Below are 27,953 nucleotides of genomic sequence, written 5' to 3'. Positions count from 1 at the left end.
AGGCGGGAGGTGGGTTGGGGCCAGGAAGCCTTGGCCAATGAAAGTAGACAGAGGGGACGGGGCGGAACAGTTCCCGCCCCCGCCCCCTCTCCCTACCCTCTTCCCAGCCCTTCCGTAGAGTCCCGCTTTCCCTGGACCGGAGGCTGCCATCTCCAGTCCTGCCCACTCCAACGCTGGCTGGTGCCTGGGCCCGGGACGCTCCGTACGCCCCCTGCCAGGGTGTGGAGCCGCATTGGTGCAGGATCAGGTGGGACAGCCCAAAGACTCCAGGCCAAGTTCCTGGGGGACTCCGCGGAGATGGAAGACGATTCTCGAAGCTCTCCATTTCCTTAATTTTGAGGTATCTTTCCCTGTCATGTTTCATCTCAGGGAAATTAATATGGGCAGATGGCGGTTCTTTTATCTTTGCGGGAGCGTGATCAAGTTACTCAACCTCTCAGAGCTTCAGTTTTCTCATCTCAACGGAGCTGGATGGGATTTTAAAAAGAGATTATATGTACACGGAAAGCACTTGAAAGTAGATTTGAACACCCTCTGTATATATATGTTTTCTCTTCTCTTCTCTTCTCTTTTCTCTTCTTTTTCTTCTCTCTCTCTCTTCCCCCGCCCCCATATGTAACGCTATGGCTCACGCCTGTCATCGCGACAATTTCGGAAACCCACGCGGTAGGATAGCTTGAGCCCAGGAGTTCGAGATCAGCTTGGGCAACATTGTGAAACCATGTCTCTACAAAAAATACAAAAATTGGTCGGGCGTTGTTGCGTGCGCCTGAAGTCCCAGCTACTCTGGAGGCTTAGGTGGGAGGATTGCTTGAGTCCGGGAGTTTCAGGCTGCAGTGAGATCTGATCGCACCACTGCACTCCAGCCTGGGCCACAGAACGAGACTCAGGAAAAAAAGAAGAAGAAGAGAGAGAGAGAGAGAGAGAGAGAGAGAGAGTGTGTGTGTATACACATATATATATACTGATATATACTGTATATACATATATGTGTGTGTGTAAAAGTACAAAGGATATTTTGTTGTTGTTGTTTTTGAGACGGAATCTCACTCTGTCGCCCAGGCTGGAGTGCAGTGGTGTGATCTTGGCTCACTGCAACCTCCACCTCCCGGGTTCAAGCGATCGTCCTGCCTCAGGCTCCTGAGCTCCTGAGTAGCTGGGACTACAGGCACGTGCCACCACGCCCGGCCAATTTTTTTTTTTTTTTTTTTTTTGTATTTTTAGTAGAGCCGGGATTTCACCGTGTTAGGCAGGATGGTCTCCATCTCCTGACTTCGTGATCCATCATTACAGGCGTGAGCCACTGTGCCCGGCAAAAGTACAAAGGATATTAAGATATACATTTTTACTGTCATCTTACTTTGAAAGTTAGCCATCTAGAACTGGATTTTTTGTAAATGTACCATCTCCAGCTGTCTCATGACAGTTTTAGCAAGAGAATGAACTTTTAACATTCCAGTTGTTCTAATATGGGGAAGAGAGGACAGAGTAATCAGAACATTACTTGTACTTAGACTAGGGGAAAATAGAACTTGTTCTCGTTCTTGCTTATCTGCTAAGTTTCCTCCTCCAATCACCCTTAACAGATTCTGGGCTCTGTACCCAGGAGGCACAGACTATTCAGAGAGGCAGGAAAGTAGAGATGGAAAAGAGGGCAGGAAAATACACCACAAAGAACAGTAGGTAAAATGTCTGTGTGGCAGGTGGAGGCGAGTGGTGAGCTAGGAGGGCTGGGCTGAATGTCTCTGAAGAGATTTTCAGCCATTTGGAATTGAAATTACAGCCTTCATAAAAGTTGGGAGATCTCCTCAGTGCCAGATGGTGGGGGTTGTGGGGAAGGATTGGAGGGAGGAGGTAATCTGCATTTATTCTTATTCCTGTCTATGTTCTTTCTATGTATCAGAGGGACTGGAAGCCAGGGAACAATAATTCCCAGATCCCTTTGGCTCCGCGGTGATGGATGTTATTTGCCTACTGCCAAAAAAAAAAAAAAAAAAAAAAAAAAAAATATATATATATATATATATATATATATATATATGAATGAGAATTGGGGCTGGATGCGGTGGCTCACTCCTGTAATCCCAGCACTTTGGGAGGCTGAGGCGGGTGGGTCACTTGAGGACAGGACTTCAAGACCAGCTTGGCCAAGATGGTGAAACCCCATCTCTACTACAAATACGAAAAAAATGTACCCAGGTTTGGTGGGTGTGCTTGTAGTCCTAGCTACTCAGGAGGCTTAGGCACGATAATCGCTTGAACCTGGGAGGCAGAGGTTTCAGTGAGCCGAGAGCGCACCACTCCAGCCTGGGTGATAGAGCAAGACTCTGCCTCAAAAGAAAAAAAAAGAGAGAGAGAGAGAGAGAACTGGGAAATGCAACAAAGGTAAAAACTGTTTTCTTATTTTCTGACTGCAGCAGACAGATGCATAGACCACTGCAGACATGATGTGCTTCCTTACCAGCACCCCACCTTCACGTAGCTGGGAAGCTGTGTCCATCAATGGGAATGTCCTGCAGTTCCCCAGCAGGAATTTCTGTGTACTAGACTAGACCTTCAGTGGTTGACTTGAAGATAGTGTTGGTATTCCCCGGTTTTTGCTCTTCCAGTTTTTCGAGTGGTTTTGTATGCACCTATTCCTGACATTTAATTCTCCTCTGCTTGAAATGCATTGAGAGTTTTTTATTTGTGTGTGTGATGTTGTGAAATACATATCTGGTATTCATCCCATTTCCTGGCCTACAACTCCTAAAGTCCTGGGAATCTCCAGACTCCTGCCTTTTTGTATGCTAATGTGACGGATGGCTCCTAATGAAGCCTCTATAAAAACCAAAGGCCGGCTCACACCTGTAATCCCAGCACTTTGGGAGGCCAAGGCGGGTGGATCACTTGATGTCGGGAGTTTGAAACCAGCCTGGCCAACATGGTGAAATCCTGTCTCTACTAAAAATACAAAAATTAGCCGGGCATGGTGATGGGCGCCTGTGGTCCCAGCTACTCAAGAGGCTGAGTCAGGAGAATCACTTGAACCCGGGAGGTGGAGGTTGCAATGAGCCAAGATCGTGCCACTGCACTCCAGCCTAGACGACAGAGCGAGACTCTATCTCAAAAAAACAAAAACAACACACACACAAAAACCCAAGAGGACAGGTTTCAGAGAGCTTCTGGATAGCTGAATATACACGGAGTGGCACATGCAGAGAGGCCATGGAAGGTCCTCGCCCCTTCTCCCATACCTACCTCGCCCTGCTTATCTCTTCATCTGTGTTATTTGTAATATCCTTTATAAAAAAATCAGTAGACATAAGTGGTTCCCTGAGTTCTGTAAGCTGTTCTATCAAATTAATCAAACCCAAAGAAGGCATCATGGAATCCCCAGCTTGAAGCTGATCTGTTAGAAGTTCTGGAGGTCTAGAATTGCAACTGGTGTCTTGGGGACTGAGCCCTCAACCCTTGGGATCTGCCACTATCTCTAGATAGAGTGTCAGAATTGAAGTGGAGGGCACCCAGCTGGTGTCTGCCTCAGAACCAACGGCTTGCTTGTTCCTGGGGAGAAATCCCCATATATTTTGGGATCACGGAAGTCATCATCTTCTTTTTTTATTCCATTGAGACAGTCTTGGTCTGTTGCCCAGGCTAGAGTGCAGTGGTGTGATCTCGGCTCACTGTGACCTCCACCTCACAGTTTCAAGTGATTCTCCTGCTTCAGCCTCCGGAGTAGCAGGGACTACAGGCACATACCACCACGCGCAACTAATTTTTGCATTTTTTTTTTTAGTAGAGACGGGGTTGGCCAGGCTGGTCTCAAACTCCTGACCTCAAGTGATCCACCTGCCTTGGCCTCCAAAAGCGTTGGGATTACAGGCATGAGCCACCACGCCTAGCCTGATCATGGAAGTCTTTTGTGTTGATTGTTGTAGTATGGTGTGAGACCAGAGGAAGCACAGTTATATAGTGCTTTTTCAAAACAATTCGTTTTCCGAATAAACCCAAACAGAGGCTATAATGGAAGCCAAAAGCAGATTCAGGAGGGCTTAATGTTTGGGTGAAAAAGGCAAGAGATTCCTGAGAGGCAGATTCACTCCCTGCCATTGTATGAGTTTTCAGGGAGTTTTTTCCTTTGCCTCCATTTTTTTTTTTTTTTTTTTTTTTTTTTTGAGTTTTGCTCTTGTTGCCCAGGCTGGAGTGCAATGGCCTGATCTCAGCTGACTGCAACCTCCGCCTCTCAGGTTCAAGCAATTCTCCTGCCTCAGCCTCCCGAGTAGCTGGGATTACAGGCATGCACCACCACGCCCGGCTAATTTTTTTGGATATTTAGTAGAGATGTGGTTTCTCCATGTTGGTCAGGCTGGTCTCAAACTCCCAACTTCAGGTGATCCACCGCCTCAGCCTCCCAAAGTGCTGGGATTACAGGCGTGAGCTACTGCACCTGGCCTGCCTCCACTTTTGTTCCTCCCCTGCCTGTTCTGCTCTAGTACAAATATTTGGCCTGAGCCAGCTTCCACCTCTTATTCAGAAGTTTCATCAGAATACTATTTTTTTTTTTTTTTGAGACAGAGTCGTGCTCTGTTGCCCAGGCTGGAGTGCAATGGCGTGGTCTCAGTTCACTGCAACCTCCACCTCTCGGGTTCAAACGATTCTCTTGCCTCAGCCTCCCGAGTAGCTGGGATTACAGGTGCCCACCACCATGCCCAGCTACTGTTTGTATTTTTAGTAGACATGGGGTTTCACCATGTTGGCCAGGCTGGTCTCAAACTCCTAACCTCGTGATCTGCCGGCCTCGGCCTCCCAAAGGGCTGGGATTACAGGCATGAGCCACCACAACTGGCATTCATCAGAATATTCTTATGTGAAGTCTAAAAGAATGAAGACTTAAAAATCAGAAGAGGCCGGGCGCGGTGGCTCAAGCCTGTAATCCCAGCACTTTGGGAGGCCGAGACGGGTGGATCACGAGGTCAGGAGATCGAGACCATCCTGGCTAACACGGTGAAACCCCGTCTCTACTAAAAAATACAAAAAACTAGCCGGGCGAGGTGGCGGGCGCCTGTAGTCCCAGCTACTCGGGAGGCTGAGGCAGGAGAATGGCGTGAACCCGGGAGGCGGAGCTTGCAGTGAGCTGAGATCTGGCCACTGCACTCCAGCCTGGGCGACAGAGCGGGACTCCGTCTCAAAAAAAAAAAAAAAAAAAAAAGAAACCCAATTTGAGGTTGTTAGAATCTGGTGGACAATAACATAACAAACTTGGTGACATTTCGGGAACCACAGCCCTTGAAATGAATAAACGGGCCAGGCGCGGAGGCTCACGCCTGTAATCCTAGCACTTTGGGAGGCCAAGGTGGGTGGATCACCTGAGGTCAAGAGTTTGAGACCAGCCTGGCCAATGTGGTGAAACCCCATCTCTACCAAAAAATACAAAAATTATCCAGGCGTGGTGGCACACATATGTAGTCCCAGCTACTTGGGAGGCTGAGGCAGAGAATCGTTTAGACCTGGGAGGTGGAGGTTGCAGTAAGCCGAGATCACCACTGCACTCCAGCCTGGGCGACAGAGTGAGACTCTGTCTCAAATTAAAAAAAAAAAAGAAAAGAAAAGAAATGAATAAATGAACTTATATATGTGCAGTTGACAATGGTCTTTTTACACAGAGCTATACATATAGAAGTTGTTTATGGGGCTGAGCGTGATGGCACATGCCTGTAGTCCTAGCCACTCAGGAGGCTGAGGTGGGAGGATTGCTTGAACCCAGGAGTTCTCTAGACCAGCCTGGGGAGCCCAGCAAAACCCCATCTCAAAAAAGTTGGGGAGAGTTGATGCAGACCCTAGACTTGAACAGTTTACAGGTGTCAAATTGCCTGATTCCAGAATTGCTCTGAATTCTGGCTATGGGTAACATGGTACAAATTCAGATGAACTTCTTGGGCACTGTGATGAAATTGGACCATATGTGAAATTTTGGAATTAATTGGAAACCCTTGTTGACAATGGTCTTTTTACACAGAGCTATACATATAGAAGTTGTTTATGGGGCTGAGCGTGATGGCACATGCCTGTAGTCCTAGCCACTCAGGAGGCTGAGGTGGGAGGATTGCTTGAACCCAGGAGTTCTCTAGACCAGCCTGGGGAGCCCAGCAAAACCCCATCTCAAAAAAGTTGGGGAGAGTTGATGCAGACCCTAGACTTGAACAGTTTACAGGTGTCAAATTGCCTGATTCCAGAATTGCTCTGAATTCTGGCTATGGGTAACATGGCACAAATTCAGATGAACTTCTTGGGCACTGTGATGAAATTGGACCATATGTGAAATTTTGGAATTAATTGGAAACCCTTGGTATCCATGAGTTCTTGGGAGTACTGTTCCAGGAGTCACAGCTATTTAAAAATTTAAAAAAAAAAAAAAAAAGGCTTGGGCAACAGAGTGAGACTCTGTCTCGAATAAAAAAAGATGAAATGAATAAATGAACTTATATATGTGCAGCTGATGATCGCCTTTTTACACACAGCTATACATACAGAAGTTGTTTATGGGGCTGAGCATGATGGCACATGCCTGTAGTCCTATAATCTCGGCACTTCAGGAGGCTGAGGAAGAAGCATTCCTTGAGACCAGGAGTTTGAGACCAGCCTGGGCAGCATAGCCTGGCTGTCTCTACAAAAAATTTAAAATATTACCCAAGACTGGGCATGGTGGCTCACGCCTGTAACCTCAGCACTTTGGGAGGCCAAGGTAGGTGGATCACCTGAGGTCAGGAGTTTGAGACCAGCCTGGCCAACATGGTGAAACGTCATCTCTACTAAAAATACAAAAATTAGCCAGGCATGCTGGCAGGTGTCTGTAATCCCAGCTACTCGGGAGGCTGAGGCAGGAGAATCACTTGAACCTGGGAAGTAGAGGTTGTGGTGAGCCCAGATCACACCACTGCACTCCAGTCTGGGTGGCAGAGTGGGAATCCATCTCAAAAAAAAAAAAAAGCCAGGTGTTGTGACACATATCTGTGGTCCTAGCTATAATCACACCACTGCATTCCATTCTGGGCAACAGTTAGACTCCATCTCTTAAATGAGAAAGAAATGGCCAGGTGCAGTGGCTCATGTGTATAATCCCAACACTTTGGGAGGCCGAGGTGAGTGGATTTCTTGAGGTCAGGAGTTCGAGACCAGCCTGGGCAACATGGTGAAACCCCATCTCTACTAAAAATACAAACATTAGCTGGGCTTGGTGGCAGGCGCCTGTAATCCCAGCTACTCAGGAGGCTGAGGCAGGAGAATTGCTTGAACCTGGGAGGTGGAGGTTGCAGTCAGCCCAGATTGAGACACTGCACTCCAACATGGGCAACAGAGCAAGACTCCGTTTCAAAGAAAGAGAGAGAGGGGGGCGGGAGGGAGGGAGGGAAAGAGAAAGAAAGAGAAGGAAAAGAAATCCTTGAACTTGGAATGGGAACATTTTTATAGCTTGGAATGAATTCTATTGTCTTGAAACCCCAAATCCCACTGAGTCTCCTTTGATAGGTAAACCCATTCCTCCTGCCCTCTTTCATAAACTGGCCATACCTTGCATGAAGATCCTGTAATGACTTGGCTAAAAGCACTAACCTTGCACTGGAATGTCAATGCTTCTTTGCTTTCAGATCCACAACCAGAATCAGATCTTAGCATACCCCTAGAAGATGAGTAGAACATTTGACACCAGAGGAGAAGCTTATACAAGAAAAGAATTGCAAAATGTTGCTAATATATATTATCACCAGAGGATTTCTATGTGGGAGTGGATTCTAAACCTGACAAAAAGGAATGTAAAGTTGAAATTATTGATTTATTTGTAGTACGAGAGATTCTGGTTTCAGTGTGTTAGCTCAATCAGCCGGGAGTGGCTTTTTAGTTTGCTGAGTTGGTTGATGAAACCATACTTAACAGTGGCCTTCATTAAATTAGGTTAAGATACTACGACTTCTGTCTGGGCACATAGTGGCTTGCACCTGTAATCCCAGTACTTTGGGAGGCTGGGGAGGGTGGATCTCTTGGACCCAGGAATTCCAGACCAGCCTGAGCAACATGATGAGACCTCTGTCTCTACAAAAAAATATGTAACTTCGCTGGGTGTGGTGGCACGCCCCTGTGGTCCTAGCTACTCTGGAGGCTGAGGAAGGAGGACTGCTTGAGTCTGTGAGGTTGAGGCTGTAATGAGTCATGATTGTGCCACTGCACTCCAGCCTGAGTGACAGAGCAAGACCTTGTCTCCAAAAAAAAAAAAAAAAAAGATACTAGAAGTTTCTTGGAATAATAGAGAAGGATCTAAGTCTTGGTGAGAAAGGAATGTTGGAGTAGATTTGTCATGAGTAACACACTCTTCCACCCTTTCAGTGTATTCCTCAGAAGAAACCAGAGGACAATCCCTTCACCAGAGTATTGAGAAGTCCTTTGGTAAGAGGAGCACCAGTGTTTTTGAACAGTTCTGTGGCTGCTGTCCTCTACAGGTATAAGATGGTGTTACATAATGGAACTGTTGAGATGGGCTCCTTGATTCTAATGTTAACGGTGGAATCCTGGGGTGGTAGAAGCCAAGTGGCAGCACTAGTCAATAGAGAAAGATGAGCAACGTTGTCATAATGGGCAGTGGATCAGAAGGGTAACCTGTCAGATGATCCACGGGGATCTTTGGTGTTCACAAATTGATGGGTAGACTACTAAAGACACAATTTGATCTGGTGAACAAAAACTTGATATAAGTCACCAAAATTGAGAGACCCAGCTTCTCAACCAATTCCCTGACTTCAAACAGTTCATAGACCCAGATGAAGGGGATGTTGAAGAAGGACTCTTGAAAAAAGATCTTACCCCGCTATGAGTATATACTATAAATCTTCCTCCTGAACTCCCCAAAGATACCTGTGGCCATTTACTAAGGAAACAAAAATACCCAGGCATTGGGTGGATTACTAGAACCTGACTCTAAGATAATGGTAAACCCTACATATCTAAAACCACTCTGGGCTGGACACAGGAGGCTGAGGCAGGAGGAGCACTTCAGCCCAGGATTTTGAGGCTTTGGCAAGCTATGATTTTGACACTGCACTCCAACTTGGGTGACAGAGCAAGACCCTGTCTTAAGAATAAATACATAATAATAAAGGCTAGGCTCACGCATGTAATCCCAACACTTTGGGAGGCCAATGTGGGTGGATCACTTGAGGTCAGGAGTTCGAGACCAACCTGGCCAATATGGTGAAACCCCATCTCTACTAAAAATACAAAACTTAGTTGGGCATGGTGGCTTGTGCCTGTAGTCCCAGCTACTCAGGAGGCTGAGGCATGAGAAACGCTTGAAGCTACTAGATGGAGGTTTCAGTGAGCTGAGATGGCACCACAGCACTCCAACCTGGGCGACAGAACAAGAGTCCATCTCAAAAAAAAAAAAAATGAACAGATTGATAATCAATAAAATTTTTTGACACATTAGGTAGGAACACGTTAATGGTAATATTTTTGATAAATTAAGGAAGGCTGAGTGTGGACAGGTTTGAGGAGCATATCCAGAGCTTTCTTCATAGCAAAAGCCTACTCTCCGAAGGGAAGGACTTTGCCAGAGCTTTATCCCAGCTGAGGAATGGAATGCCTCCTACTCTAGCCTCCTCCAGCCTTCTTGTTTTACATAATGAAGGAAAAATAAAACAAAGCAGAATAAACAGGGGTCAGGGCTTAGAGGAAATCAACCGTCGACTCTGCAGCCAGAGAGAGAGTACAGGGCAGAAAAGAAAGGAACTGTATCACTGGAAAAACGCTTGTGAAGTTCATAGCCCAAGACAGAGGGCTATGAAAATACCAATATTTAATTGGAACATTATAGAACACACCCTGTTTCCAAAATGTGCCACAGCACCAGCAGGGCTTTCAGAGTAACAACTAAAGGTGCTGCAATACACAGACTGCCCCTGAAGAAGAGTGCAGTAGACCCCCTCATTTGTGGGTTCGCTTTTCATGGTTTCAGTTACCTGCAGTCAACCACCTTCTGAAACCATAAATGGAAAATTCCAGAAATAAACAGTTCATAAGTCGTTTTTTTTCTTCCTCCTTTTTTTTTTTTTTTTTTTTTGAGACTAAGTTTTGCTTTTGTTGCCCAGGCTGGAGTATAGTGGCATGAGCCCAGCTCACCGCAACCTCCAACTCCCGGATTCAAGCGATTCTCCTGCCTCAGCCTCCTGAGTAGCTGGGATTACAGGCATGTGCCACCATGCCCAGCTAATTTTGTGTTTGTAGTAGAGACGGGGCTTCTCCATGTTGGTCAGGCTGGTCTTGAACTCCTGACCTCAGGTGACCCACCCACCTCAGCCTCCCAAAGTGCTGGGATTACAGGCATGAGCCACCGTGCACGGCCAACAGTTCATAAGTTTTAAGCTACGCGCTGTTCCAAGGAGCATGACAAAATCTCGCACTGTCCTGCCCCATCGTGCCTGGGATGTGATTCATCCCTTCGTCCAGTGTATCCATGCTCCTTATGCTGTGCACCCTCAATCGCTTTGCAGCCTTCTCAGTTGTCCCATTCTCAGATTGACCGTCAGGATATTGCAGTGTTGTGTTTTACTTAATAATGGCCCAAAATTTCAGAATAGTGATGCTAGCAATTTGGATATGCCACAGAGAAGCTGTAAAGCACTTCCTTTAAATGAAAAGGTGAAAGTCCTTGACTTAATAATATGTACACCATGGAATACTATGCAGCCATAAAAAAGAATGAGTTCATGTCCTTTGCAAGGACATGGATAAAACTGGAAACCATCTTTCTCAGCAAACTAACACAGGAACAGAAAACCAAACACTGCATGTTCTCAATCATAAGTGAGTGGGAGTTGAGCAATGAGAACACATGGACACAGGGAGGGGAACATCACACACTGGGGTCTGTTAGGGAGTGGGGGCAAGGGGAGGGATAGCATGAGGACAAATATCTAATGCATGCAGGGCTTAAAACCTAGATGATGGGCATGTCTGTAATCCCAGCCCTTTGGGAGGCCTAGGCAGGCAGATCACGAGGTCAGGAGGTCAAGACCATCCTGACTGACATGGTGAACCCCGTCTCTACTAAAAATACAAAAAATAAGCTGGGCGTGGTGGCAGGCGTCTGTAGTCCCGGCTACTTGGGAGGCTGAGGCAGGAGAATGGCATGAACCCAGGAGGCGGAGCTTGCAGTGAGCCGAGATTGCGCCATTGCACTCCAGCCTGGGCGACAGAGCGAGACTCCGTCTAAAAAAAAAAAAAAAAAAACCTAGATGATGGGGCTGGGCTCGGTGGCCCACGCCTGTAATCCCAGCACTTTGGGAGGCCAAGGTGGCAGGATCACCTGAGGTCAGGAGTTCAAGACCTGCCTGGCCAACATGGTGAAACCCCGTCTCTATTAAAAATACAAAAATTAGCTGGGTGTGGTGGTGTGTGCCTGTAATCCCAGCTTCTAGGGGGCTTGAGGCAGGAAGATCGCTTGAACCTGGGAGGCAGAGGTTGCAGTGAGCCAAGATTGTGCCACTGCACTCCAGCCTGGGCAACAAGAGCAAGACACCGTCTCAAAAAAAAAAAACAACCCTAGATGACAGGTTGATGGATGCAGCAAACCACCATGGCACATGTATACCTGTGTAACAAACCTGCACGGTCAGCACATGTATCCCAGAACTTAAAGTATAATAAAAAGAAGTAATAAAAAGAAAAACAAAAATAGTATATATGGAGTTTAGTACTATTCAAGGTTTCAGGCATTGACTAGGGATATTGGAATGCATCCCTTAAGGATGCATTTAGAAAATGCAAGAGAAGGAAAGTTGATTGTATTTATACTTTTTTTCACTATTGTTTCTTAGTCTTTTCTGATGTTCCAAGAGTCCTTCTTTTGTCATTTGCTTTTTGTCTAGACAAATTTCTTTTCTTTCTTTTTTTTTGAGACAGAGTTTCATGCTTGTTGCCCAGGCGGGAGTGTAATGGCACGATCTTGGCTCACTGCAACCTCTGCCTCCCAGGTTCAAGCAATTCTCCTGCCTCAGCCTCCTGTGTAGCTGGGATTACAGGCATGCGCCACCACGCCCGGCTAATTTTCTATTTTTGGTAGAGACCGGGTTTCTCCATGTTGGTCAGGCTGGTCTCAAACTCTCAACCTCAGGTGATCCACCCGCCTCAGCCTCCCCAAGTGTTGGGATTACAAGCGTGAGCCACCTCACCCAGCTAGAGAAATTCTTTTAGACATTTTTTTAAAAGTTGGCGACCAACTGAGAATGATTCAATTTCCCTTCATTATTGAAGGATATTTTTGTGGGATATAGAATTCTGAGTTGACAGTTATTTTCTTTCAGCACTTCAAAAATGCCGTGCCACCTCCTTTTGGCCTCCATTGTTTCAATGAGAAATGTGTTGTCACTCAAATAGTTTAACCTCTATAGATATCAGTTCTCTTTCGCTTCTTTCAGGATTTTCTTCCTGTCTTTGGTATTCAAGAGTTTGAAGTTCATGCCAAGTTTTTTTTGTTTTTTTGTTTTTTTTTTTTTTGAGACGGAGTCTAGCTCTGTCACCCAGGCTGGAGTGCAGTGGCCAGATCTCAGCTCACTGCAAGCTCCGCCTCCCGGGTTTACGCCATTCTCCTGCCTCAGCCTCCCGAGTAGCTGGGACTACAGGCGCCCGCCACCTCGCCCGGCTAGTTTTTTGTATTTTTTAGTAGAGACGGGGTTTCACCGTGTTAACCAGGATGGTCTCTATCTCCTGACCCAGCACTGTGATCCGCCCGTCTCGGCCTCCCAAAGTGCTGGGATTACAGGCTTGAGCCACCGCGCCCGGCCTTCATGCCAAGTTTGACTGTGATGTGACTTAGCATGGATTTCATTAGGCTTATGTTGTCTGATGTTCATTTAGAGCTTTTAAATCTGTACATTTATTTATTTTTTGCCAAATTTCAGACATTTTCAACCATTATTTCTTCTCTCTCTCTCTTTTTTGGAGACAAAGTCTCACTCTGCCTCCCAGGCTGGAGTGCAGTGGCATGAACTTGGCTCACTGCAACCTCCACCTCCTGGGTTCAAGTGAGTCTCCTGCCTCAGCCTCCAGAGTAGTTGGGATTACAGGCATGCACCACCATGCCCGACTAATTTTTGTATTTTTAGTAGAGACGAGATTTCACCATGTTGGCCAGGCTAGTCTCAAACTCCTGACCTCAGGTGATCTGCCCACCTTGGCCTCCCAAAGCACTGAGATTACAGGTGTGAGTCACTGTGCCTGGCCTTTTGTTGTTGTTGTTGTTGTTTTCTTACATTAGGAGACAGGGTCTTGCTCCGTCACTAGGCTAAAGTGCAGTAGTGTGATTGTGGCTCACTGCAGCCTCAAACTCCTGGGCTCAAGCAATCCTCCCACCTCAACCTCTCCAGTTTCAAGGACTACAGGCACATGCCACCACACCTGACTTGTTTTCATCTTTGGTTTTGCTTTTTTTTTTTTTTTTTCTTAGAGACAGAGGCTGGTCTTGAACTCCTGGGCTCAAGCAATCTGCCCACCTGGGCCTCCTAAAGTGCTGGAATTACAGGCATGAGCTATAGCGCCCAGTCTCAATCATTATTTCTTGATTACTTTTTCAGCCTTGCTCTCTTTGTCCTCTGTTCTGAGACTTCGGTAGCATGAATGTTAGATCTTTTGTTGTAGTCCCACATGTCCCTGAAGAGCTCTTCATTTTTTTCTGTTTTCTCTCTCTTGTTCGGATTGGGTAATTGCTATTGCTTTACATATGCATTCACTGATTCTTTCCTCTGTCCTTTACATTCTACTGTTAAACCCAGTCATAGATTTGGATTTTTAATTATTTATATGACTATATTTTTCAGTTCTAAAATTTCCATCTGTTCTTCTTTCTCATTTGAGTTGATTTTTCATACAATTTTGTTTTTTGTTTCTTTGGGTTTTGTTTTTATTTTATTTTGTTTTATATTTTTGTAGAGACAGGGGTCTTGCTTTGTTGCCCAGGCTGGTCTTGAACTCCTGGCCTCAAGTGACCTTCCTACTTGGGCCTCCTAAAGTACTGGGATTACAGGCATGAGCCATGGTACCTGGCCCTTGATATGATTCTGAGTACTGTGACACTCTGGTTCTTATTTAAATATCTAGTTTAGAAGGGAATTCTGGTATAATAAGAAATATTGTACCTGGTTCCTGGTACAAAGTTTCTAAAACCCTTGGAATTTCCTGAGTGCTAGGATTGTCTTTTGTTATTTATAAGGAGCCACTTTTGATCACAATTGAGTTTATGCTAATAAGGTGGCTTAAGATGGGTGCCCTTAGATAGCCTCAAGATGGGGCTGGTCACCAGAAGGACCAAGTGATTAGAGGGTCGAAACTTTCAGCCCACCCACCAACCTCCAGGAAAGAGTGGAGGGGAAGGGAGCTAGAGATTAAGCTCCACAACACCCTGAAAGACAAGATTTTATGAGCTTCCACGTTGTTGAACAGGTGGAGGTGATGAGAGGGTGGTGCACCCCAAGTACACAGGGACAGACGATCCTGTGCTTGGGACCCTTCTGGACCTTGCTTTAGGTACCTCTTCATCCAGTTATTCATCCATATCCTTTATAATACCCTATGCAATAAACCAGTCAATATAATAAAGTGTTTTCCTGAGTTATATGGGTTATGCTAGCAAATTATTGAACCTTAGAAGGGGATCGTGGGACCCCCAATTTATAGCCAGTAGGTCGAAAGTGGGACTTGTAATTGGTGTCTGAAGTGGAGGCAGCTTGTGGGACTGAGCCCTTAACTTGTGGGATCTGACACTATCCCCAGTTAGATAGTATCAGAATTGAAGTGGCCACCCAGTTGGTGTTTGCCATAGAATTGCCTGGTGTGGTGGTAAAAACCCCCACACATCTGATATCACAAGTATTGTGTGAAAGAATACAGGAAAGAGGCCGGGCACGGTGGCTCACGCCTGTAACCCCAACACTTTGGGAGGCCGAGGTAGGTGGATCACCTGAGGTAAGGAGTTCAAGACCAGCCTGCCAACATGGTGAAACCCTGTCTCTACTAAAAATACAAAAATGAAACGGGCATGGTGGCAGGTGCCTGTAATCCCAGCTACTCAGGAGGCTGAGGTAGAAGAATCACTTGAATCCAGGAGGCAGAGGTCGCAGTGAGCCAAGATCGTGCCGCTACATTCCAGCCTGGGCGACAGAGCAAAACCCCGTCTGAAAAAAAAAAAAAAAAAGTGTACAGGGAAGAGTGTTTTTCCCAACAGTCAAACTGTTTAGGCTCAGGATACATGTCCTGGCCCACTCTTGTGGGCTGTGGTTGAAATATCAGTTTAGTTGTTTTATGTTTTGGGGGGTTTTTTTTCTTGTGTGACGGCCACAACTGACTGACGTCCAGCACCACAGCAACACTGTAAACCTAGAAGCTTCCCTTGACATCCTGTTCTTCAACCTTGTTATAAACACCTGATTCCCCAGTTCAAACCCTCTGCTTGAAATACCCAGAGTGATTTCTGTTTTCCAGCTTGAACTCTGACGGATTTCCTCTCTTATGTCAAATGAACACATCTAAAGCTCATTACAGCCATGATTTGGGGAGTAATTCCTATTAGTTGATAGTTTCTCCACAAGTTTCAAAAATCCCCTCTGCACAGCTGGCTTGAACTGTTTAAATTCTAATAACTTAAGAATCTTTAGGTTGAGCTCTTCCGTATCTGAGAATCTAGAAGAAAGAAGGTAGCCTAACTTTACCATATAGTTAGCTGACATGAGTTTCTTATAAAATTACATATACTTTTCATGTACCACTATTTTACCTCATTAGAGATTGTCATTGTCTTATGGCTAGAAGAAAACATCTGTTGATCCATGTTGTCTTTTGTGTAGTAGTGGGGGTAAATCTCACCATCCTCACCGGCCCAGTCTCAAACTCCTGGCCTCAAGAGATCCTCCCACTCAGCCTCCAGAGGAGCTGGGATTACTGGCATGGGCCACAGCACCCTCTAGAAACTAATCGATGGAGAATGCATCAACTTAAATCTGTGTAACAAACCTTACCCTTTAGCTGATTTTCCTGGTCACCTCCCCCAGGACTGTACCCACACCTTTCTTTCTTTGTCTCAAGTATTGAAGCCTGAACTCAAAGCCACCTCTTTGAGATTGTTTTTTACTATGGGAGATTTACTCATTTTTCCCTGCATGTCTCCCCTATATACAGAAAATATTCAGGTTAATGAACTTCTGTTTTTCTCTCATTCATCTGGTTTTTGTTTACAGGGGTTCATTCCAACTAAGAACAGTGAAATGCTGAGAGAAAATTACTTTTCCTCCCCTACAGCACTCAACAAGGACTCTTAATCCAATTTCCCTTCCTGAGTTTAGCATGTATTTCCTGGCAGATCCCAGTGATAGGCAGAAAAAAACTAATATTTACAAAGGGCCTACTATGTGCCCAGTACTTTCAAACACATTAATAAATTCCAGATCAGTGAAGTGACTTGCCTAAGATTCTGAGACCATAAGGCCAGGAAGGAGGGGTGGAAGCCAGGATTTAGCATGTAGATCCCAAGCCCTACAATTTCTGTCACATTATCCTTTTTTATTTTTCCAAGAGTGCTCCTAAATGAGTGTGAGATACCAGGCAGAAGTGAAGAAGCTTCTTTTTTTTCATGTTTTGAGGTGGAGTCTCGCTCTGTCTCCCAGGCTGGAGTGCAGTGGTGCAATCTCAGCTCACTGCAACCTCTGCCTCCGGGGTTTAAGTGATCAACCTGCCTCAGCCTCCCGAGTGGCTGGGATTACAGGCATCTGCCACCACACCCAGCTAATTTTGTATTTTTAGTAGAGACAGGGTTTCTACATGTTAGTCAGGCTAGTCTTGAACTCCCAACTTCAGGTGATCCACCAGCCTCGGCCTCCTTTAAGTGCTGGGATTACAGGTGTGAGCCACCGCACCTGGCCTTATTTTTATATTTTTAGTAGAGACGGGGTTTCACCATGTTGGCCAGGCTGGTCTCAAACTCCTGACCTCAAGTGATCTGCCTGCTTCGGCCTCCCACAGTGCTGGAATTACAGGCGTGAGCCACCGCACTCAGCCAGAAGTGAAGTTTCTACATGAATGTCAATGTTATTGCACTAGGTTTAATGCCACTCTGTGACCTCTTGGATTCTTTTACTAAAGATGATATATGACATATATAGATTCTAGATTCCTAATAAAACAGTCAAGCAGGACTGGCTCCCAGGTGATACTTTCTTTCCCAAGAGAAGCAGAATTACAAAAGATTTAGATGCAAGATCGGTACCTTAATTTTCTTCCCTGGCTGGCTAAGTGTGAAGTGGGGAAGAAGGGAATGTAGGGATACCAGGGGCCCTGTCCAAAAATATCACTTCCCACTGTAAGTTAATTAAAGATACATTTGTGTTAACTAGTTTCTCCTTTGAAAGCAATTACTGCCTTCTCAAGCCTCATTAACAACTCAGTATGACTTCCTTTAAACAGACAATCCACTCAGCTCTTAACTGGCCCTGTGAGGGTCCAGCTAGAGTCCTTGGATTTACCGAAGAGCAAATTTACAAAGTAGATACGTCTTCATTTATTACAATTAAAGAGGGAAGGCAGATTCGAAAAGATGACTGTGGTCATAGGTGGTAGAGAAAATGCACTAGAGGAGGACCCGCCTTCAAGTATCTCATTGACCAGCACAGGATTGTGAAAGGACAGAAAGTCAAAGACTGATTCAAAGCCCAGACGCCACTAATGTACTGTTAAGGACACACAGGCAATGTGCATAGAGCATTTGCTTCCACACCTGGCTATTATTTTGTGTGTTTGTGTGTGTCTGTGTATCAGGATTCTAATGCGCAGCTGGCCAGTGGCTCAACACAACCCTCTGGCTCTGAACTGTCTCATTCAAATTGTAAGTTTCACTGCATAAGTAATAGGTACTGCTCTTTCTATACATCCCATAGAAAATATACTTTTTTTTTTTTTTTTGGTTCTAGCTCTTTTCCTTGAAACTTTATTTACATTTAAATTTTTTAGCACCAGGCTTGGTGGCTCATGCCTGTGATCCCAGCACTTTGGGAGGCCAAGGCGGGTGGATCACCTGAGGCCTGGAGTTCGAGACCAGCCTGACCAACGTGGTGAAATCCCATCTCTACTAAAAATACAAAAACTAGCTGGGCATGGTGGTGGGCGCCTGTAATCCCAACTACTCAGGAGGCTGAGGCAGAAGAATCACTTGAACCTGGGAGGCGAAGGTTCCAGTGAGCTGAGATCGCACCATTGCACTCCAGCCTGGGTGATAGAGCAAGACTGTGTCTCAAAAAAAAAAAAAAATACTGTTGCCCAGGCTGGAGTGCAGTGGCGTGATCTCGGCTCACTGCAACCTCTGCCTCCCGGTTTCAAAAGATTCTCCTGCCTGAGCCTCCTGAGTAGCTGGGACTACAGGCCCAAGCCACCACACCTGGCTAATTTTTGTATTTTAGTAGAGACAGGGTTTCACTGTGTTGGCCAGGCTGATCTCAAACTCCTGACCTCAGGTGATCCACTCGCCTCGGCCTCCAAAAGTGCTGGGATTACAGGTGTGAGCCACCACGCCCAACCAATTTTTTTTGTGTGGTTTTATTTTTTTTTATTTTTTATTTTTTTTTGAGACGGAGTCTCGCTCTGTCACCCAGGCTGCAGTGCAGTGGCCGGATCTCAGCTCACTGCAAGCTCCGCTTCCCGGGTTCATGCCATTCTCCTGCCTCAGCCTCCCGAGTAGCTGGGACTACAGGCGCCGGCCACCTCGCCCGGCTAGTTTTTTGTATTTTTTAGTAGAGACGGGGTTTCACCGTGTTAGCCAGGATGGTCTCGATCTCCTGACGTCGTGATCCACCCGTCTCGGCCTCCCAAAGTGCTGGGATTACAGGCTTGAGCCACCGCGCCCGGCCTTTTGTGTGGTTTTAAAGATAGGGTCTCCCTCCGTCACTCGGGCTGGAGTACAGTGACATGATCATAGCTTATTGTAGCCTCTGACTCCTAGGCTCAAAAAGATATTCCCATTTCAGCCTTACAAGTAGCTGGGAATACAGGCACATGCCACCACTCCCAGCTTTGAAGTTTGTTGTTGTTGTTTTAATAAAACTTTTTTAAATGTAATGGGTTTTTTAGTTTTGTTTTGTTTTGAGACAGGGTCTTGCTCCATTGCCCAAGCTGGAGTGCAGTGGTGCGATCTTGGCTCACCACAACCTTGCCTTTCCGGACTCAAGCAATCCTCTGATCTCAGCAGCACCTGCCCTCCCCACCGGGAAGCTGGGACTACAGGTGCTCACCACCATGCCCAGATAATTTTTGTATTTTTTGTAGAGATGGAGTTTCACCATGTTCCCCAGGCTGGTCTCAAACTCCTGGCCTCAAGCAGTCAGCCCACCTTGACTTCCCAAAGTGCTGGGATGACAGGTGTGAGCCACTGCACCTGGCCCAATGTGTTTTTTAATGGGAAAAAAAAAAGAATCACACAGAAGACATTCATGCCCTGGCCAAGCCAGGGGACTACCCCAAGTAAATGGCGATTTGCTGTGGGAATGGGAGCTGGATCTCGGTCCTGACCAAGATCCCTGTGGATGAGTCCGGGCTCTGCCACTTATTGAAAATGTGCGTTGTAACAGATTACTTAACTTTATTCTGCCTCTGTTTCTCATTTGTAAAATACAGTCATTGTGAGTTTTGAATAAGTCATCATTTCCTTCCCTTCTACTTCTTATACTACCAGAGTGTTAGTCTTTGCAAACCCAAATATTTAAAGAGTCTGCTATTTTTATTTGTTTTTATCACAGTGTCCTAACTTGGGTAAATCAACATGATGCAATAAGATCAAGACCTCTTTGGTCATTTACTGGGCTGAAATCTTGTAATAAATGCTCACAAGATATCAAATGGCAAAAACTATATCATTCAAAAGATCTGAGTATTATAAATCCAGAGTAATGTCTGGTACAGAATAAGAGAATTAGGGGGTACTTTAGCCACCCCTGAATCTCTGATACATATCTTTATATTAAACATCATTGATGGGCAGCCCCAAGCTGATTTGATGCCAGTCACCTAGGTATTGAGCAAGTTGTGTAACCTCCGCAAACTCCTCCTGCAAGATCCAGGTCAGGAGGAGCCACTCAAACCCTAGCCTGAGCACGAATCCTAGAGGTTGGACCATGAGGAAAAAACAAGCCAGCACTTAGGCATCCTTTTACACAGGTTTTCAAAAAGACCTACTTACACACCTACATGCCGGGGAGGTTCTGCTTTTCTTTTTTTTTTTTTTTTGGAGCGGAATTTTGCTCTTGTTGCCCAGGCTAGAGTGCAGTGGTGCAATCTCAGCTCACTGCAACCTCCGCCTCCCAGGTTCAAGCGATTCTCCTGCCTTGGCCTCTAGAGTAGCTGGGATTACAGGCATGCATCACCACGCCGGCTAATTTTATATTTTTAGTAGAGACAGTGTTTCTCCATGTTAGTCAGGCTGGTCTTGAACTCCTGACCTCAGGTATCTGCTCACCTCAGCCTCCCAAAGTGCTCAGATTACAAGCATGAACCACCACACCTGGCCTCGGGTTGTACTTTTCTAGCCTTTGTATTTACAGATAGGTCAAGGAGAAGAAAGTTGGGACTCTCTTAGGTCAGAATAAGTTAATATGGTTATATATTTAAATGCTAATAATTCAATCATTTTAAAAAGGAGAGATTGATCAGGCATGGTGGCCCATGCTTGTACCCAGCACTTTGAGACTCTGAGGCAGGGCAGCTGCTGGATGCCAGGAGTTGGAGACCAGCCTGGGCAATATAGAAAGACCCCCATCTCTACAAAAAAGAAAAAATTGGCTTGGTGTGGTGGCTTATGCCTGTAATCTCATTACTTTGGGAGGCCAAGGTGGGCGGACTGCCTGAGGTCAGGAAATCAAGGCCAGCCTGACCAACATGGCTAAACCCTGTCTCTACTAAAAAATACAAAAAATAGCCAGGTGTGGTGGTGGGTGCCTGTAATCCCAGCTACTTGGGAGGCTGAGGCAAGAGAATTGCTCGAACCTGGGAGGTGGGGATTGCAGTGAGCCAAGATCATGCCCTTGCACTCCAGCCTGGGCATCAACAGTGAAACTCCGTCTCAAAAAAAAAAAAAAAAAGAAAAGAAAAGAAAAAGAAAAAATTAGCAAAATGTGGTGACATGCACCTGTGGTCTCAGCTACTTGAGAGGCTGAGGTGGGGGATCACTTGAGCCCAGGGGTTCAAGGGTGCAGTGAGCTATGATTGTACCACTGCACTCTCGCTTGGGCAACAGAGTGAGACTCTGTCTAAAACAAAACAAAACAAAACAAAAAACAGTTACTTGATATTAGTAAAATGCAATGAAGACCCTTACTACTACTTACAGGTGAATGATCAAAGGTCATTCCTGAGATTTGAGTCGAACAAATGGGAGGGTTTTGGCTGCCATAATGGAAACAGGGCTGTCCATGAAGAGAGTGGGTCCAGGGTGTGGGAAGCTGACTACCTCTAGAAAGGCGAGCTTGGGGGTTGGTGGGAGCACAGAAGGGGAAGGACAGAGCAGGCCAGTGCTACTGTGTGGTGGAGGTCAGAGGTCAGGTTGAGGGATCTGAGCTCCAGAGCTATCCCCAGGGGTGGGGTGAGGGGAAGTGAGTTAGTATACAGTGTTCAAGCAGGCTATTTGGGAAAGGATTCAACCACACAGATCCAACCAAACCTTGAGGGTCACCTATATTTGAGGAGAGAGAGCAAAAGCTCCTTAAGGAAGCAAAGAAGTCTTGAGAGAGAGGAGGCAGGACAGCATAGAGTCCTGGAGACCAAAGAGGAGAAAATGTCATAAATGGGGTGGGAACACTGTGACCAGACAACCCGGTGAGGTCAGAGGGAAGGGAAACAGGAAAAGACTCCATGGAATGTGTGTCCAGGAGATCCCTGTGACCTCTGAGATAGCAACTACCCACAGCTCAGCCCATTCGTGCAAGGCTACAAAGTGAATGACAAGGAAGGGATGCACCCAATTCCAATCACTGCTTATGATGGCCAGTGATTAAAGACGGGAAGAAATCCCACAGTGGCTCAAGGGAACAGGAACAAGTTTTCGGAACGGTCAGACTTTGACCCCCCTTGTGGCATTGGGCAATACACTTAAGAGGGTCACCTCACTAGAGGCCTTTCCCTTCCACATGGAGTTACCTGGCGTTGCTGTAATCCAGCACTGCCTGGACAGAGCTTTACACCAACAGGTATCAGAGTCAATTCCAAAGTTCACTCAGTGGCCAGCTTGTGAAAAGAGCAAATAAACCACGGGTGTTTTTATCTCAAATGCCATTATCTCTGCAAAAATGACCTCTGGAAATAGCACATAGAACATCCTCCATGCATTTTAGAAAGTGAGTGCATTGGATATAAAGACACTGCAATGGCCAGGCGCTGTGGCTGACACCTGTAATCCCAGCACTTTGGGAGGCTGAGGTGGTTGGATCACCTAAGGTCAGGAGTTCAAGACCAAACTGGCCAACGTGGTGGAACCCTCATCTCTACAAAAATACACAAAATTAGCTGGGCATGGTGGCGGGTGTCCTTAATATCAGCTACTCAGGAGGCTGAGAGGGGAAAATTGCTCAAACCTGGGAGGCAGAGGTTGCAGTGAGCCAAGATCATGCCACTTCATTCCAGCCTGGGCGACATAGCAAGACTCCATGTCAAAAAAAAAAAAAAAGAAAGAAAGAAACAGCTCCCAAGAAGAGGAACAGACTCAGTCAGTTTCCGAAGGTCACTCTTTCATGCTGGGTGCAGTGGCTCATGCCTGCAATCCCAGCACTTTGGGAGTCTGAAGCAGGAAGATCACCTAAGGTCAGGAGGTCGAGACCAGCCTGGCCAACATGGTGAAACCCCGTCTATACTAAAAATACAAAAATTAGCTGGGCGTCGTGGCACGCACCTGTAGTCCCAGCTACTCGGGAGGCTGAGGCAGGAGAATCGCTTGAACCCGGGAGGTGGAGGTTGCAGTGAGCCTAGATCATGCCATTGCACTCCAGCCTGGGCAACAAGAGCAAAACTCTGCCTCAAAAAAAAAAAAAAAAAAATTTGTAGGCCGGGCACAGTGGCTCAAGCCTATAATTCCAGCACTTTGGGGAGGCCATAGCGAGCAGATGGGTTGAGCCCAGGAGTTTAAGACCAGTCTGGGCAACATGGCAAAACTCTCTCTATTTAAAAAAAAAAAAAAAAAAAGCAGTTGTGACTAGATAGCTTTTTCCCAAAGGTGGTTGCCCAGCCTCCTGAGTAGCTGGGACTACAGTGTGCCTGGCACTATGATAGCTATTTTACTTATTTATTTATTTATGAGGCTTGCTCTGTCACCCAGACTGGAGTGCAGTGGCACAATCTCAGGTCACTGCAACCTCCGCCTCCTGGGTTCAAGCCATTCTCCTGGCTCAGCTGTCCCAGTAGCTGGGATTACAGATGTGCACCACCATGCCCAGCTAATTTTTGTATTATTAGTAGACATGGCATTTCACCATGTTGGCCAGGCTGGTCTTGAACTCCTGACCTCGTGATCCGCCTGCCTCGGCCTCCCAAAGTGCTGGGATTACAGGCATGAGCCACCGCACCCGGCCATGATGGCTGTTATTATTATGATTATTGAAATGGAGTCTTGCTCTGTCACCCAGGTTGGAGTGCTGTGGCGCGATCTCGGCTCACTGCAACCTCCACCTCCTGGGTTCAAGTGATTCTCCTACCTAAGCCTCCAGAGTAGCTGGGATTACAGGTGCCTGCCACCACACCCAGCTATTTTTTGTATTTTTAGTAGAGACAGGGTTTCACCATGTTGGCCTGGCTGGTCTCGAACTCCTGACCTTAAGTGATCCACCCGCCTCGGCCTCCCAAAGTGGTGGGATTACAAGAATAAGCCGGCCGGGCGCGGTGGCTCAAGCCTGTAATCCCAGCACTTTGGGAGGCCGAGACGGGCGGATCACAAGGTCAGGAGATCGAGACCATCCTGGCTAACACGGCGAAACCCCGTCTCTACTAAAAACACAAAAAATTAGCCGGGCGAGGTGGCGGCGCCTGTGGTCCCAGCTACTCGGGAGGCTGAGGCAGGAGAATGGCGGGAACCCGGGAGGCGGAGCTTGCAGTGAGCTGAGATCTGGCCACTGCACTCCAGCCTGGGCGACAGAGCGAGACTCCGTCTCAAAAAAAAAAAAAAAAAAAAAAAAAAAAAAAAAAAAAAAGAATAAGCCACCATGACCAGCCTTATTATATTATATTATATTATAATTATGTAAATATTATATTTTAATTATATTAAACGTTAATATTACATTATATGTATATATAAATGTTATATTTATATATAATATAAATATTATATTTAACAATATGAAATATATATTATGTACTTTATTATTTTATTATAAAATAAAAAATAGCCAGCACGGTGTAGTCCCAGCTACTCAGCAGGCTGAGGCAAGAGGATTGCTTGAGCCCAAATGTTGGAGGCTGCAATGAGCTACGATCACATGTCACTGCACTGCAGCCCAGGTGAGAGTGAGACCTGTCTGTACAACAACAAAAAATCTATAGTTCCCCTCTATATCAGAGGGGGGTTGCGAACTGGAGGTTTGTTAATGTGTTTACCTACTCTTTATGTTACCATATGTAAAAGGGCTTAGAACAGTGAATGCCTAGTATATGTAAATACTATCAACTCTTATTATTATTCCCCTCCTCTACCTAGTAGAATTCTTTTAGTTTTGCCCCTGGCAATTGCATTCCTAAACAGTATCCCTCAATTGCTGTTCCAACTGAGGCATTCAGAAGGATAGCTTGTTTTTGTGTTTTTGGTAGAAGTGGGGAGAGGGGAGAAGCCTGTTTGGTCTGATACAGGAAATCCCGCCTGAATGCTGCCATCTAATGGTCACATTAAAAAATTAGATGCACCCTAACAAACTAATCCAGGGTTTTCCCTCAGCAAAGAGCATTTTTTTAATACTTGAAGACTATATTTTACTACCAATTTAATTTTTCTTTCTTCAGCAAAATCTGCCACTGAACCAAGTTCTCATGGGACTTAAGATTTTGTTTGATTCTTTCCAGGACCAGAAATTCCAAAATTACGGGGAAAAAGAATGGAAAAAAAAAAAATAACATTGCATGACAATGGACACTAAGTTCATAAGGAACTTCTTTTTAAAATTAGATATTATGGAAGAAAATACCATGAAAAGAATAATCCTATGAGAATTGTTTTTCAGGCAGTAAATTTGAGCCTTGGGTCTTCATGAAGATACTACAGTTTATATAGAAAACTACAAATATACAAGACTCCGGCGGCGGCGGGGGGGAGGGGAGTCAGAATACATAATATTTAACATTCTGTATGACTAAAAATCTTTTGAGGGGAGCGAGAAAAGGACAGCTAACTGAATCTTTAAGAATACAGATTGATCCAGAACTATGAAAAATTCCTGGATCAAAGGGTGCTCAAAATGGAACCACACTTTGTGGGGAAAAAAACCACAAGAAACTTTAAATTTTTTTTTTTTTAAGGAAAAGAAAAAAGTACTGAATAATTGTAGTCCCTTCCAAAAAGGAAATCTTAAGGGGAAAATTTTTGAATAGCGTAAACAAGTCTGGCTCAGAAAGAAAACTGAACAACATATCCAAGATCTGTCCATAAAAGTAATGCTAGTACATCTTTAATATTAAATAAATGGGCTATAAAAAAGTTCAGCCTTACAATTGGTTTTTAAAAGCTCATTTGTGCTCCTTTGTATGTGCGTAGTAAAGTTTCATGGGTTTGTTCACTTTCCAGTATTTCTCACTGACCAATTCCAAAGAAAAAGAGCCATTTAATAGAGTGAACTGGCCACTGGCTCTTGCTATATAAATGTTATACTGCTTCTCACTGGCTGTATCAAGGTTCATCTGGTTTGATTCACCTTTGCTTCGAAGTTTTTTTGTTTTTTGGAGACGGAGTTTCACTCTTGTTGCCCAGGCTGGAGTGCAATAATGCGATCTCGGCTCACTGCAACCTCCGCCTCCTGGGTTCAAGCGATTCTCCTGCCTCAGCCTCCCAAGTAGCTGGGATTACAGGCATGCACCACTACGTCAAGCTAATTTTGTATTTTTAGTAGAGACAGGGTTTCTCCATGTTGGTCAAGCTGGTCTTGAACTCCCGACCTCAGGTGATCCACCTGCCTCAGCCTCCCAAAGTGCTGGGATTACAGGCGTGAGCCATCATGCCCAGCCCTGCTTCGAAGTTCTTTAAAAGCTAACCTCACAGCCAGATACTTGGATAAGTCATCTACAGTGGCGTTACCAGAAGTCTTTATGTGTCTTGTCTGTGCACTGTCATCTTTTTCTGTAAGTGTGGGATGAGGCCTAAATACTAATTCAGTTTCACTAGTGCCATCCATTACTGGATCAATTTCCATTGCTGCATTGTTATTATCAAGCTCAAGCCCAGAATCATCAGTTGTTTTGGTCCGTTTGTTACTAGGGCCTGCTTCCTGATTGCTATGTGTGGAGGCATTACTACAGTGTGAAGTGTCACCATTATCTTCTGCTTCACTATCATTTTCAATCTGTTGTTTCTTGCGTCGCTGCAGTCTGTTCATAGCCTGTATCTTCAGTCCTTCCTCAATGCTGTGACTGAGTGCTTGCTGATTATTGTGCTTGCTGATCCTGGCTAATACTCTATCTTGATGAGTTTCATACTCATCATGACTTGGATAAATTGTGCTGATGAGGGCATCAAAGTCTGGGTCTGGCCTTAGTGATCTTTTGGAAACTAGTTTTTTCCGACAGGTAAGACATTCTCTGTTGCCACTTCTAAGGGCTATGATGATGCAGTCTGCACAGAAAGGATGTAAACACTCCTTTGTAGTCATGGTGTTCTTCAACATTTCCAAACAAATTGGGCACGTTAATTCACTGTGTAGACTTCGAGGTGAAACCACAATTTCTGTTTTTCTTTTCTTTTCTTTTCTTTTTTTGAGACAGAGTCTCACTCTGTCGCCCAAGTGGGAGTGCAGTGGCGATATCTGCTCACTGCAAGCTCCGCCCCGTGGGTTCACGCCATTCTCCTGCCTCAGCGTTCCAAGTAGCTGAGACTATAGGCGCCCGCCACTATGCCCGGCTTATTTTTTGTATATTTAGTAGAGACGTGGTTTCACCGTGTTAGCCAGGATGGTCCTGATCTCCTGACCTCGTGATCCGCTCGCCTCGGCCCCACAAAGTGCTGGGATTACTAAAGGCGTGAGCCACCGCGCCCAGCTGAAACCACAATTTCTAAGCCATGTGTTACTGTCTCCTGTAAGAGAGTCACTGGGGTGTTCATTGTAACTCATATAAACTGAGTTCCCATGTTTTGCTTAATGGTTGAGTTCCGTTTGTCTGCACAGCCTGAGACATTGAGGCTCCTGCCTCAGCCCGGGGCTCCGCTGGCCGAAGCCAGAGCGAGACTCGACTGTCAGCCGCCGCGGCCGCAGGCGCCGCCGCACAATATGGCCAGCCGCAAACAGCATTTTAACACAAGCCTCCAGGGTTTCAGGACACCCGCCTCTTTCCCTACGGATACCAAAATCTGCCCATGTCCAAGTCCCTAATATACTCTGGTGCGTATACTATGGTGTCAAATTTGTATGTCCCAAATACTCTAAATCTCTAGGTTATTTATAATACCTTAATACAATGTAAGTGCTATTTAAATGGTTGTGATACTGTTTTTTTATTTGTATAATTTTTATTGTTGTATTCTTGCTTTTTATTTTTATTTTTTCTGAACATTTTTGATCTGCAGTTGGTCGGATCTAGGATGTAAACTGCAAGTGTGGCAGGCCTACTGCACTGTTTTGTTACTGGAGGGAGTGAGGACACACCTGCGGACTTGAGCACCTTCCATTCACCAGCTGCTCCACCGGCATACTCTAGTTCAGGTCTCCCCACAACCCTCT

At 45.5% G+C, this 27,953-nt stretch overlaps 1 long non-coding RNA gene and 1 pseudogene across 1 annotated transcript; one reads left to right on the top strand and one right to left on the bottom strand.

Moving 5' to 3' along the window:
* Window positions 1–206: 206 nt before the first annotated feature.
* LOC114672795 (uncharacterized) lies at window positions 207–27,914 on the top strand. Its single transcript, XR_013404847.1, has 4 exons — window positions 207–340; window positions 8,359–8,471; window positions 24,426–24,537; window positions 27,800–27,914. It is a non-coding gene; the product is annotated as an uncharacterized LOC114672795 (long non-coding RNA).
* LOC717184 (E3 ubiquitin-protein ligase RING2-like) lies at window positions 25,647–27,505 on the bottom strand (annotated as a pseudogene).
* Window positions 27,915–27,953: the final 39 nt, after the last annotated feature.

Source organism: Macaca mulatta, chromosome 15 (assembly GCF_049350105.2).
Source record: "Macaca mulatta isolate MMU2019108-1 chromosome 15, T2T-MMU8v2.0, whole genome shotgun sequence".
NCBI classification, from domain to species: Eukaryota; Metazoa; Chordata; class Mammalia; order Primates; family Cercopithecidae; genus Macaca; species Macaca mulatta.
The sequence above is the reverse complement of the archived record's forward strand: the minus strand, read 5'-3'. Positions and strand labels throughout refer to the sequence as shown.